Source organism: Heterodontus francisci, chromosome 25, assembly GCF_036365525.1.
Source record: "Heterodontus francisci isolate sHetFra1 chromosome 25, sHetFra1.hap1, whole genome shotgun sequence".
In the NCBI taxonomy this organism is placed as follows: domain Eukaryota; kingdom Metazoa; phylum Chordata; class Chondrichthyes; order Heterodontiformes; family Heterodontidae; genus Heterodontus; species Heterodontus francisci.
In genome coordinates this window covers 65,496,877-65,511,398 of record NC_090395.1, presented here as the reverse complement: position 1 = coordinate 65,511,398, position 14,522 = coordinate 65,496,877, and the positions used below count along the sequence as shown (strand labels likewise).

General features: G+C 44.1%; 1 pseudogene; it reads left to right on the top strand.

Moving 5' to 3' along the window:
* Positions 1–13,938, top strand: part of LOC137384036 (uncharacterized) — a 234,460-nt pseudogene extending 220,522 nt beyond the window's left edge.
* The last annotated feature ends 584 nt before the right edge of the window (positions 13,939–14,522 follow it).

Here is a 14,522-nt window from a genome sequence, read left to right as displayed (position 1 = left end):
AATATGAATAGTTCTGATCAAGTGAATAGTGAAAAATGGTTTCTTCTGATTGGGGGGTTAAAGAACAAAGAACAAAGAAAATTACAGCATAGGAACAGGCCCTTCGGCCCTCCAAGCCTGCGCCGATCCAGATCCTCTATCTAAACATGTCGCCTATTTTCAAAGGGTCTGTATCTCTTTACTTCCTGCCCATTCATGGATCTGTCTAGATACATCTTAAAAGACGCTATCGTGCCCGCATCTACTACCTCCGCTGGCAACGCGTTCCAGGCACCCACCACCCTCTGCGTAAAGAGCTTTCCACGCATATCCCCCCTAAACTTTTCTCCTTTCACTTTGAACTCGTGTCCCCTAGTAATTGAATCCCCCACTCTGGGTAAAAAGCTTCTTGCTATTCACCCTGTCTATACCTCTCATGATTTTGTACACCTCAATCAGGTCCCCCCTCAACCTCCGTCTTTCTAATGAAAATAATCCTAATCTACTCAACCTCTCTTCATAGCTAGCGCCCTCCATACCAGGCAACATCCTGGTGAACCTCCTCTGCACCCTCTCCAAAGCATCCACATCCTTTTGGTAATGTGGCGACCAGAACTGCACGCAGTATTCCAAATGTGGCCAAACCAAAGTCCGTTACAACTGTAACATGACCTGCCAACTCTTGTACTCAATACCCCGTCCGATGAAGGAAAGCATGCCGTATGCCTTCTTGACCACTCTATTGACCTGCATTGCCACCTTCAGGGAACAAAGTACCTGAATACCCAAATCTCTCTGTACATCAATTTTCCCCAGGACTTTTCCATTTACTGTATCGTTCATTCTTGAATTGGATCTTCCAAAATACATCACCTCGCATTTGCCCTGATTGAACTCCATCTGCCATTTCTCTGCCCAACTCTCCAATCTATCTATATTCTGCTGTATTCTCTGACAGTCCCCTTCACTATCTGCTACTCCACCAATCTTAGTGTCGTCTGCAAACTTGCTAATCAGACCACCTATACTTTCCTCCAAATCATTTATGTATATCACAAACAGCAGTGGTCCCAGCACAGATCCCTGTGGAACACCACTGGTCACACGTCTCCATTTTGAGAAACTCCCTTCCACTGCTACTCTCTGTCTCCTGTTGCCCAGCCAGTTCTTTATCCATCTAGCTATTACACCCTGGACCCCATGCGACTTCACTTTCTCCATCAACCTACCATGAGGAACATTATCAAACGCCTTACTGAAGTCCATGTATATGACATCTACAGCCCTTCCCTCATCAATCAACTTTGTCACTTCCTCAAAGAATTCTATTAAGTTGGTAAGACATGACCTTCCCTGCACAAAACCATGTTGCCTATCACTGATAAGCCCATTTTCTTCCAAATGGGAATAGATCCTATCCCTCAGTATCTTCTCCAGCAGCTTCCCTACCACTGACGTCAGGCTCACCGGTCTATAATTACCTGGATTATCCCTGCCACCCTTCTTAAACAAGGGGACAACATTAGCAATTCTCCAGTCCTCCGGGACCTCACCCGTGTTTAAGGATGCTGCAAAGATATCTGTTAAGGCCCCAGCTATTTCCTCTCTCGCTTCCCTCAGTAACCTGGGATAGATCCCATCCGGACCTGGGGACTTGTCCACCTTAATGCCTTTTAGAATACCCAACACTTCCTCCCTCCTTATGCCGACTTGACCTAGAGTAATCAAACATCTGTTCCTAACCTCAACATCCGTCATGTCCATCTCCTCGGTGAATACCGATGCAAAGTACTCGTTTAGAATCTCACCCATTTTCTCTGACTCCACGCATAACTTTCCTCCTTTGTCCTTGAGTGGGCCAATCCTTTCTCTAGTTACCCTCTTGCTCCTTATATATGAATAGAAGGCTTTGGGATTTTCCTTAACCTGTTTGCTAAAGATATTTCATGACCCCTTTTAGCCCTCTTAATTCCTCGTTTCAGATTGGTCCTACATTCCCGATATTCTTTCAAAGCTTCGTCTTTCTTCAGCCGCCTAGACCTTATGTATGCTTCCTTTTTCCTCTTAGCTAGTCTCACAATTTCACCTGTCATCCATGGTTCCCTAATCTTGCCATTTCTATCCCTCATTTTCACAGGAACATGTCTCTCCTGCACGCTAATCAACCTCTCTTTAAAAGCCTCCCACATATCACATGTGGATTTACCTTCAAACAGCTGCTCCCAATCTACATTCCCCAGCTCCTGCCGAATTTTGGTACAGTTGGCCTTCCCCCAATTTAGCACTCTTCCTTGAGGACCCCTCTCGTCTTTGTCCATGAGTATTTTAAAGCTTACGGAATTGTGATCACTATTCCCAAAGTAGTCCCCTACTGAAACTTCAACCACCTGGCCGGGCTCATTCCCTAACACCAGGTCCAGTATGGCCCCTTCCCGAGTTGGACTATTTACATACTGCTCTAGAAAACCCTCCTGGATGCTCCTTACAAATTCTGCTCCATCTAGACCTCTAACACTAAGTGAATCCCAGTCAATGTTGGGAAAATTTAAATCTCCTATCACCACCATCCTGTTGCTCCTACATCTTTCCATAATCTGTTTACATATTTGTACTTCTATCTCACGCTCGCTGGTGGGAGGCCTGTAGTACAGCCCCAACATTGTTACCGCACCCTTCCTATTTCTGAGTTCTGCCCATATTGCCTCACTGCTCGAGTCCTCCATAGTGCCTTCCTTTAGCACAGCTGTGATATCCTTTTTGACCAGTAATGCAACTCCTCCACCCCTTTTACCTCCCTCTCTATCCCGCCTGAAGCATCGATATCCTGGGATATTTAGTTGCCAATCATGCCCTTCCCTCAACCAAGTCTCAGTAATAGCAATAACATCATACTCCCAGGTACTAATCCAAGCCCTAAGTTCATCTGTCTTACCTACTACACGTCTTGCATTAAAACAAATGCACCTCAGACCACCAGTTCCTTTGCGTTCATCATCTGCTCCCTGCCTACTCTTCCCCTTAGTCACACTGACTTCACTATCTTGTTCCTTACAGGCTTTAGTTACTACCTCCTTACTGTCCACTGACCTCCTCATTTGGTTCCCATCCCCCTGCCACATTAGTTTAAACCCTCCCCAACAGCGTTAGCAAAAGCACCCCCAAGGACATTGGTTCCAGTCCGGCCCAGGTGTAGACTGTCCAATTTGTAATAGTCCCACCTCCCCCAGAACCGGTCCCAATGTCCCAAAAATCTGAACCCCTCCTTCCTGCACCATCTCTCAAGCCACGCATTCATCCTGACTATTCTTTCATTTCTACTCTGACTATCACGTGGCACTGGTAGCAATCCTGAGGTTACTACCTCTGAAGTCCTACTTTTTAACTTGGCTCCTAACTCCCTAAACTCTGCTTGTAGGACCTCATCCCGTTTTTTACCTACATCATTGGTGCCTATGTGCACAATGACAACTGGCTGTTCACCCTCCCCCTTCAGAATGTTCTGCAGCCGATCTGAGACATCCCTGACCCGTGCACCTGGGAGGCAACATACCATTCGGGAGTCTCGTTTTCGACCACAGAACCGCCTATCTACTCCCCTTACAATCGGATCCCCTATGACTATAGCCCTTCCACTCTTTTTTCCGCCCTTCTGAACAGCAGAGCCAGCCACGGTGCCATGAACCTGGCTACTGCTGCCTTCCCCTGGTGAGCCATCTCCCTCAACAGTATCCAAAACGGTATACTTGTTTTGGAGGGAGATGACCGCAGGGGACTCCTGCGCGGCCTTCCTGCTCTTTCTCTGCCTGTTGGTCACCCATTCCCTTTCTCCCTCAGCAATCCTAATCTGCGGTGTGACCAATTCGCTAAACGTGCTATCCACGACCTCCTCAGCATCGCGGATGCTCCAAAGTGAGTCCATCCGCAGCTCGAGAGCCGTCATGCGGTCTAACAAGAGCTGCAGCTGGACACACTTCCTGCACGTGAAGGAGTCAAGGACATCAGCTGTGTCCCTGAGCTCCCACATTGAGCAAGAGGAGCATGACACGTGTCCGAGATCTCCTGCCATTTTTAATCTTAAGCTTAACTTAGTTAAATGAAAAAGGAACGAAAAGTTTTTACCAATCACATGATAAAACAAAAAGAGAAATAGAAAAAGCCTTACCTTATCTACACACCACCGAGTCCTTTTTTTTTGGTTGGAGGAGGAGGGCGGGTGGGAGACACTACAAGAGTAGTGTCTCGGGTTCAGAAACAGCCCAAATATATAGGGTTTTACTTACCCAGCAGCCCCCTTGTCTCCGCTGAAAACAAAAGGAAATTAAGTTTACTTTGAAACTGACCTTCCCAGCTGCTCACTCACTCGCACTCTCTGCTCCCGAAAAAGCTGCTGCAATGAAAGGAAAGTTATTTTAAACAGCCCAAATATATAGGGTTTTACTTCCCCAGCAGCCCCCTGGTCTCCGCCGAAAACAAAAGGAAATTAAGTTTACTTTGAAACTGACCTTCCCAGCTGATCACTCGCTCGCACTCTCTGCTCCCGAATAAGCTGCTGCAATGAAAGGCAAGTTATTTTAAACAGCCCAAATATATAGGGTCATCAATTTAAAATTGTTACCATGACAGTGACGAGTAAGGAGAGAAGTTTCTTTCTTCAGTCAATGGGGCATGGAATTCTTTCTCACATAGAGTGGTAGAAACCATTGGATTTTTTTAAGGGAAAATTGGGATAATGAGCATTGAAGAGCAAGTAAAGTATTAGTTTTCGATTGGTCCAGCAAAGAGTTCTACAAACAGTCATAGTTCTCTGGGACAAAACGCTATTCATGAACCAAGATAGGTGAGTTTTCTGCTGTTAATATGGTCCTGAGGTTGTAGAGGCAACAACCTCTCTGATTTTCCTGCCTGCTTATAAAGAAGCAACTATTCCCGACCATGGGGATGATTGGATAATAGACTATCAATCATGACTTGAGACCACAGTACAAAATCTTATGGGCATAATTCATATGTAACTATCTTCCACATTGCATTTTACTGGAGAAATCAAGTTATTTTTATCGGGGCAATTTTCCATAGTTTTTGACATGAGTTCTGTTTCCTCTAGTTTGTCGAGACTCTTTTGAAATACACTCTGTGGGCTGCTTGCCATTGTACACTGGTTAAATAGACCCTGCTGAGTAAATAGATTTTATTTGCTTTGCTGTTTGCTGGGCAAATAGATTTTGTTTGCTGTCTAATAAACTTGTCCTGCCCTGCCTCCAAATCACACAGTGGCCTGGATTTTACATTGCCGCTGCCAATTCAGCACGGAGCCATCATGATATTAAACATGGAGGCTCATTTAAATGGCCGGGCGGACCGCAGCACACCCCCCCCCCCCTCCCCCCAATCTCGTAGAGGGGTCAGGTGGTCAGTACCCGGCAATGACATTCAGCGCCACTGCGCAGGCGCCAATGCCATTTTTAAAGTGCTTCCAGCCTTTACATTTTATTTAACTACTTAAAGGAATAGGCATTTTAGATTTAATTTAAAAACTTAACGAAATGTTTCTATCCCCTCTCCCACAGCGCCCCCCCCGCCATATCCGTTTAGTTCATTCCTTGCCCTCTCACCCCCCCAAAATACTTACCCTGTGTATCTGATCTTCCTCCCCCACAAAGTTCATTAACTATTAACTTCAACCTTTCCTACCATCCCCTCCACCAATCAGAATAGTTTGACCCCGCTCCCTCCTCCCGCTCTGAAATACTTACCCGCTGCCCCCTCCTCACCAGTATCCCACATCGGATCTCCATATGGAGATCCAAAGGTGTAGCAGGGCCGGCCACTGCCACCAATATGGCGGCAGCAGGTAAGTATTTAATTCATTCATTTGCATTTTTTTGACTGTGTTAATGCTGCTCCCGTCGCCTCTCCCACAGACATTTTCCGGCACCCCCCTCCACAACCCCCGATGTCAGAGGGCTGTAAACTCCAGCCCAGTGGTGTCCACAGACACTAAGTAGGCCCCATTTTAACTTTGTGTTAGTGAATAGGATTTGAGTGAATCAAAATCAGGCTCGCATCTGATTTCTCCCTGTGATGAATTGTTTGACCTCCCAATGATAGCACTATAGATCAGGAGGTCATTTTCCGGATAGAATTGATTGGACTTTCTGTCACAAAACCCTAAACACATGAAAGTTAATTTTCACCTTCAAGTCTTGAGCAATAATCTGACAGAGCGCCTCGTCAGGGGGATGAATATCAGGTGGGTCCTCCAACAGGCAGGTGATCTGGTCCATCAGACAGTGAGGGTGAAAATTACCTCCACTCTTTCTGAATATGATGTGTAATAACCAGAGCAATTTTTCACTCTATGTTGGGAATCATGAGTGCAATGCAGATGAAGTTCACATAAATGGAGATCAATGTAAGAATATGAACGCTGCAACACACACTCAATTTAGACCTTTCAAACATATTAACAATTTCTGTTACAGCTCTTTCAACAGTAATATTGTAATTTTTTCAGATACAAACTGCATTATATGTCATGGAAGAGACAAGACTCTTAATGATAATCAGGTAAGGATATAAAATATGAGTTCTCTTGTTGCCGACAGATGGAAGGGAGTTCTCATTGTTCATCTTCCAACTGAACGCAGTTGTGTTTTGTTGAAATGGTGAGTTTGCCTCTGAGTGTTTTTCTGGTCAAATAAACAGAAAAACGACAGGTTTTCACATAGGTTAAAAAAAAACTATTTCCTTTCTCCACAATTCCCGAAATGGTCACAACCTCACACATTCACCTACACGCACATAAACAGGAATAGATAGATAGAGAGAAAAGAGGAGGATATAGCTTAAAGTCCAACATGAGGTAAATGTTCGTGGGTAGCCATAAACCTGTTGAATCTTCTCAGGAGGAAAGTCTTATTAAAGCTGTAGACCTGGGTGTTTGTCGTCTTGATCTTGTTGAGGTATTGTAAAGTTCTAGTGGTTACAACTCAGCACAAAGCTGGTGGTGTGGCTTCTCCATGAATGGATTTATGGTATTTGTCTCAACTACTCCCTTTGGTAGTAAGTTCCACATTCTGACCATTCCCTGGGTACAGAAGTTTCTCCTGAATTCCCCATTCCTTCCATAGGGAGTGGTTGAATCAAATAGCTTTGTTGCATATATGGGAAAGCTAGATAAGCACATGAAGGAAAAAAGGATGAAGGATAAGTGGGGAGGGGTGGGAGGAGGCTGGTGAGGAGAATAACACTGTCACCGACCAATTGGTCTGAATTGACTCTTCTGTGCTGTAAATAATTTTTAATACTTTGTTATACTTTGTAAACTGATTTATAATAATTGAGAAATATATTTCTCCTCATAACAGCATAAATTACCATTCAAGTTAATTGGAAATAAATCAGATCTCATTTTTTTTTTATTTTAGCAATTGGCAGCAGTGGAAGAGACCATTCTATACGCAAGTGTAAACCACAATCGAAGTGGCTCAGCAGAAACACATAGTGAGGGAGCGGCCCAGTTGAATAATGATGAAAATGGAATCACATATGCAGCAGTGCAATTTCAAAAGAAATCATCAGCAAGGAGGGGTGAGGTGGCAAAGCGGTCAGTTAACAATGAGGACAGTGTCATCTACAGTGGTTTCAACATTCAAAGCCGGCCCCCAAAGGACAATCAAGAAACTCCATCACTTGGTGCTGCTCAGAAATCTGGAATGGCAATTTATGCCAACGTTACTTGTTAGGAAAACCATTCATGTGGTGCATGTTTTGCTTACTTTTCCTTCTTATTTTGCATTTCAGTTGCATTGAATTTCTTCTATCATGAGCTGCCCACATTCTTATTCTGTTCAACTCTTCTTGTAAGTTCTGAGTTGTTCCCTCCAATTCCACCTCTCCTCCAGTTTGGTATCACGAGAAAATATAATTAATTTACATTGAATTTCTGAATCCAGGTCATTTATATAAATGAGAAATAATCGTGGTCTCAATACCAAGCCACGTGGCAACAGATTCAGTACCCATACTTGTCCTCCCACCCATCCAGCCCACCATGACATAGTGGCTCTAAGGGGCCAACTTTGGCTAGGCATCAAACCCTTGTCAGTACGTCAGAAAGTCATGGGTTTGCTCAAAGAGTTGATCACATAATCCAGGCTGCCACTTCAGTGCAGTACTGAGGGAGTGCTGCACTGTTGGCACTGCTGTCTTTTGCCTGAGGCATTAAACTGAGACCCTCTCCTGACATCTTAGGTGGATGTAAAACAAGGTTGTCCAACATACGGCCAGTGGGCGAGAATACGGTCCACCAAAGGTTTCCATTCAGCCCGCCAATCCTCTGTGACTGACAGTGGACTGCCCCTTGTTCGGCTTTGATTGACGGCTCTCCTGTACGTGTACGTCAGGCGGAGGGGGTAGGCAGGATCTGCGTCTGACAGACGGCGGGTGCCTGCCTGTCTTTGTTCACTACCTGTGACTGACAGCGGGCTGCCCAGGCAGTGTGAGCGTTGATTGGCAGTTTGTGGAGCAGGCACACTGGGATCGGCCACCCCTGCTGTTTATGAGAGGTTCAGGCTGTGAGCGAGTGAATGGGAATGGCTGCTGCGCAGAAGAAGGAGAGAAAGGCCAAGGGGAGAGCAGGAAGTGGGACAGCACACAGACAGAGACGCAGGGCAGAGTGGCGCTGAGGAACACACAGAGAGAGGGAGAGAGTCAGGTATTCTACAGAACCGTGAAGAGTTAAAATTCCTACCTGTTCATTGAGGGGTAAAGTAGCAGAGAGGATTGGTGTCTGTCAGAGATCGGCCAGACCTTTATTTCCAGCAGTTTCATTGGGCGTTTTAATGGTGAAAATGACCACCTCCAGGATCGATGTTTATTTTAGGGCGGCCGATTAGTGGGGCACCCTAGCTACCCTGCTTACCCCCTCTCCGGCCTGCACCCACCCCACCCACACCCACAAAACCACACAACCATGTCCTGCGCTAAAGAGACTTTGCGATGTTCAAGGCACTGGTCTTGTTTGATTTTATCAGGTGAGGTTTGAGCACCAGACAGGAGTCCCAGTGCAGCTTAGTGCTCTGCAGCTTCAGGAACGTTGTCTGGCCGGTGCACCAGCAGAAACCTCAGGAGGGCGTTTGCGGGGAGGGACATGGCCGACAGGACCGACAGAATTCCCTCTCTTTCAAGCTCCACGCAACAATTACCAATGCTGGTAGAGGAAAGGACACTGTCAAATAATCAGACCTCCCATCCCCTCCTGATAAAAGCTGCAACAGTTCCTGTGACTGCTGAGTGACAGCAGTTAACCGCACCATGTGCCTGTCAGAAAACTATGCCGTCTCCATAAATTTAGTATAGCTGGAAACCAACACCGGCCTTGGGAGCAGGGAGAGCAACAAAGGAGAGGAGAGAGATAGAGGGGGGGGGGGGGATGATAGTGAGGGGAGAGAGACAGAGAGATGGACACAGAGAGGAGAGAGAAATAGAGAGAGAGAGGGAGAGAGATAGATACAGAGGGGAGAGGGGAAAATAGTCCCAGGCAGAGACGGAAGAGAAAGAGAGGGTGTGAGAGATAGACACAGAGAGGGGAGAGAAAGAGATCAAGATCACTTCTGAAAGATGGACATCTATTCAGAATGCTCCACATTGCTACATCAAGTACATGGGCAGACATTGACTACTTGTGCAAGCAAAAACAATGCCAGGTACCTCACTAAATCAGTGTTCAGCATGGTAATGAGAAAGTAAGTTAACAAATTAGTCTTATTTAAAGCTTTTTCACAAAAATGCACGTTTTTTATTGTTTTGATTAATAATAAGATAAATTCATAATGCCTTTATCTTCCTGAAATTTGCTCACCAACCCCCTATGTAGGATGAAAATTGTAATGTGGCCCCTCACGTAAAAAGTTTGGACACCCCTCATTGTACTATTCAAAGAGTTTTCCCTATGGCCTAGCCAATATTTATCCCTCAACCAACATCATTTAAATAGATTATCTGTTCATTCATCTAATGTTTGTTTGTGGGACCTTGCTGCATGATGATTTGCTGCCACATCTCGCTACATAGAAACAGCGGCCACATTTTAAAGCTACTGTTATGAACTGCTTTGGGGTGTCCTGTGGACATGAAAGGTGCGAAATAAAATACAAATTCTTCTTTCTCTTTTCGAATGAACATTCATCTCATGTTACCGTTCAGACAGTTTCATAGTAATTCGCAGGGTTCGTCCTGTATGCACAGAGCTTTGGGCAAACTAAATTGCTTTTCTTCAGAGACTTTGGCAAATGTCTTTTGAAAATCATAAGGCTTTCCAGAGTCCACTGGGGATGTTACTTCCTCAAAGAAGTCATGAAGGTTGGTCAGGCAATATCTTCCACTGCCGAATCTGTTACTGTTTACTAGGTTACCATTCTGCAGATATTTCTCAAGTTTACTCCCAACAATAAGTTCTATTATTTGCCATGAATGGAAGTGAGATTAATGCCTGTGTCTGTTTTATTAATGAGGAGCCAGTGGAGCAGCTTCCGAAAAGATTCTCGCCCCCTGTCTGCAGGAGTCACACAGCAGAGCTGGTGTAAATCCAATAATGATAAAGAAATGCCAGAAATATTGAATATCTACTTTGCCTCGGTTTTTGCAAAAGATGCAAATGAAATAGACACTCCACTAGAGGAAGAGCTTAAAAAGAATATTAATGCAGTTGGGATAGAAAAGAAGAAAATAATTGATAAAGTAGCAAAACTATATGAGGATAATACTCCAGGTCCAAATGGTGTGCACCCACACATACTCAAAGAAACTAGGGAGGAGATAGCAGAGATATTAAAAGTTCAATAGAAGATAGGGTAGTAAGACTGCTGGATAGCTAATGTTATTTCTATATACAAAAATTGAGATAGAACAAAACCTATTTACTAGTCAGCTTAACATCAGTAAAAGAAAATATACTGGAATCTATACTAAAAGAAGTGATAGAAGAAATAGCGTGGATTCTAAAAGGCTAAATCATACTGAACTAACCTGATAGAATTCTTTGAAGTAGTAACAGTGTAGACAAGGGTTATGTAGTAGATGTCACATACCTTGATTTAAAAAAAAAAATTGATTAGTCTCACGACAATGGTTAGGACACCTAACACCTAATTTGGCTTGGGACAAACAGCGGAATGGACAGCAAACTGGATAAAAAAGAGAAAGCAGTGAGGAGGGGGAAAGAAAGTTATTCATATTGAAGGCAGATAGAAAGTGGTGTTTCACAAGGATCGGTGCTGGAATGACTGCTATTTATAATTTATATTAATCATATGGACTTAGGAATAAGTAACTCAATATCAAAATTTGCAGATGGGGGCATAGCTAACACTGAGGAAGAATACAACATAATACGAGAAGAGATTAGAAACTTGCAGACTGGGCATTTAAGTGACAAATTAACTTTAACAGATAAATATGAGGTGATGCACTTTGGTCCAAAAAACAGAAACATCACCTACACCTTAGAAAATAAGAATCTGAATGGGGTAGAAGAGCAAAGACATCCAGGGATTTAGGCTAACAAATCATTAAAAGCAGCATTTCAGGTCAACAAAGCAATTAAAAATATTAAGAAGCACTGAGATTTAATTCTCGGAGTATCCAATTCAAAAGTAGTGAAGTTATGTTAAACCTGTATAGGACCCTGGTTTGGCCACAATTAGAGCACAGTGCACAGCTCTACTGTCCATATGATTAAAATGATATAGAAGCAAGCACTTGACAATGTACAAACAAGATTTACAAGGGTGTTACTAGAACTGAGACATTACAGTTATCGGAAAAGATTTGACAGTTTGGGTCATTTTTCGTCATAAAGAGAATAAAGGTTATTTAAAATTCTGAATGGTTAGATGTGAAGAAAATGTTTCTATTTGTGGGAGGATACAAAACTGGAAACCATAAATAACAGATAGTTACTAATAAATGAAATAGGAAAATAAGGCGAAATGTCTTTAATCAGAGAATGATTAGAATGTGGAACTTGTTATTGTTGGAATTGATTGATGGAAATAGCTTAGCTGCTTTCAAAAGGAAACTAAATGCGTACAAGAGAAAGGGGAATAAAGAGATATGCTGAAAGGCTAAGATGAGGGAGATAGAATGGGGGTAGTCTCATGTGACATATAAAAACCAGCGCAGACTAGTTAAACTAAGCGATTAGTTAAACTAAGCAATTAGTGAAACTAAGCAAATTGGATTGCTTCTAATTTCCACCCTTCTCTCACCTTTACATGGTCCATCCCCAACACTTCCCTTCTCTTCCTCGACTTCTCTGTCTCCATCTCTGGGGATAGGTTGTCTACCAATATCCATTATAAGCCCACCGACTCCCACAGCTACCTCAACTACAACTCTTCACACCCTGCCTCCTGTAAGGACTCCATTCCATTCTCCCAGTTTCTCCGTCTCCGACGCATCTGCTCTGATGATGCTACTTTCCATGACAGCGCTTCTGATATGTCTTCCTTTTTCCTCAACCGAGGATTCCCCCCCACTGTAGTTGACAGGGCCCTCAACCGTGTCTGGCCCGTTTCCGACACCTCTACCCTCACCCCTTCCGCTCCCTCCCAGAACAGCGACAGGGTTCCCCTTGTCCTCACTTTCCACCCCATCAGCCTCCATCTCCAAAGATCATCCTCCGCCATTTCCGCTACCTCCAGCTGGATGCCACTACCAAATGCAGCTTCCCCTTCCTTCCCCTGTCAGCATTCCGAAGGGATTGTTCTCTCCGCGACACCCTGGTCCACTCCTCCATTACCCCCACTACCTCATCCCCTTCCCACCTCACCTTCCCATGCAAGCACAGGAGGTGTAATACCTGCCCATTCACCTCCTCTTTCCTCACTATCCCAGGCCCCAAACACTCATTTCAGGTGAAGCAGTGATTTAATTGTACTTCTTTCAATGTAATATACTGTATTCACTGCTCACAATGTGGTCTCCTCTACACTGGGGAGACCAAACACAGACTGGGTGATCGCTTTGCGGAACACCTCGGCTCAATCCGAAAGCATGACCCCGAGCTTCCGGTTGCTTGCCATTTCAACACACCCCCTCTGATCTCATGCTCACATCTCTGTCCTGGGATTGCTGCAGTGTTCCAGTGAACATCAACGCAAGCTCGAGGAACAGCATCTCATTTACCGATTAGGCACACTACAGCCTGCCGGACTGAACATTGAGTTCAATAATTTCAGAGCATGACCAGTCCCCCTTTTTACTTTTATTTTCAGTTATTTTTTTTCTTTTTTCTTTTTTTTGTGTTTATTTTATTTTATCTTAGTTTGTTCAGTTTGCCTACCCACTGATTTTTCATGTTTGTACTTGCGGCTGTTCAGTTTTCAGTCGGTTAACACCCTATCTGTACTAATGCTTTGTCTTTCAACACACCATTAACATATTGTTTGCCTTTGCTCCATGACCTTCTGGTCAGTTATTGTCTGTGACCTTGTCCTATCTACACCTTCTCCTTTGTTATCTCTTGCCCGACCCCCGCTTTACTTGCTTATAACCTTTCACATTTCTAATATTTGCCAGTTCTGAAGAAGGGTCACTGACCTGAACCATTAACTCTGCTTCTCTCTCCACAGATGCTGCCAGACCTGCTGAGTGGTTCCAGCATTTCTTGTTTTTATTTCAGATATCTAGCATCCGCAGTATTTAGCTTTTATTTAAGTTAGACTAAGTGATCTGTTTCTGTGCTGTATATTCAAGTAATTCTGTGTAAATTATTGTCATTGTTTTTAAATGAGTGCATCATAATTCATTGTTGCTGGACAATCCTTTGTATCAAATAGGTGCAGCTCGTTTCCCATAGAACCATTTTGAACGTATGTATAATTTGAGTATTTACATTCAAATTGAAACTGATTACATTTTACTGTAGTTATATATTCACTGGTGTTGATACAAAGCTTGTTATACTGTAAATTTTACAATCATAAAAAGTAATAAAAATATGCACAACCATAACTATGTCAATACAACTATCATGTTGAACAAATGCTGTTCTCAAACAACAACAGAAACTTGCATTTATCTAGTGTCTTTATAGAGCTCTGAATTGATCCCAATGCTCCATCAGAGACCTAGGGCTGAGTCTTATAGTCCCCCTAAAGTCAGGAACAAAGGTGAGGAGGCCCATAAAATTGTGATAGAAAGCGGCGGGGTTGGGGGTGGGGGGGAGGAAAGGGGCGGGTTGCCTTCCTGATGCCTTGGAATTTAGTCTGGGGAGGGGAAGGCCTATGATGATCTTCCTGCTCAGAAGCCACGAATTGAGGCCCTTAAGTGGCCAGTTAGGGGCCTCTTCCCACCGCCAAGTGGGGAGATCGCCTAGTAAAACAAGGCATCCTCCCTGCAGGCTTGTGGGGTGGGGGGTGGTGGTGGAGGGCCCTCCTCCAGTTGCAATCTGCGGCCCACAGAGGGCCTCCTGCGTCATAGGCCCCCCCCCCCCCCCCACCTCTGCAAATAACCCCCTGACCTCAACCCTCACTCGCCGT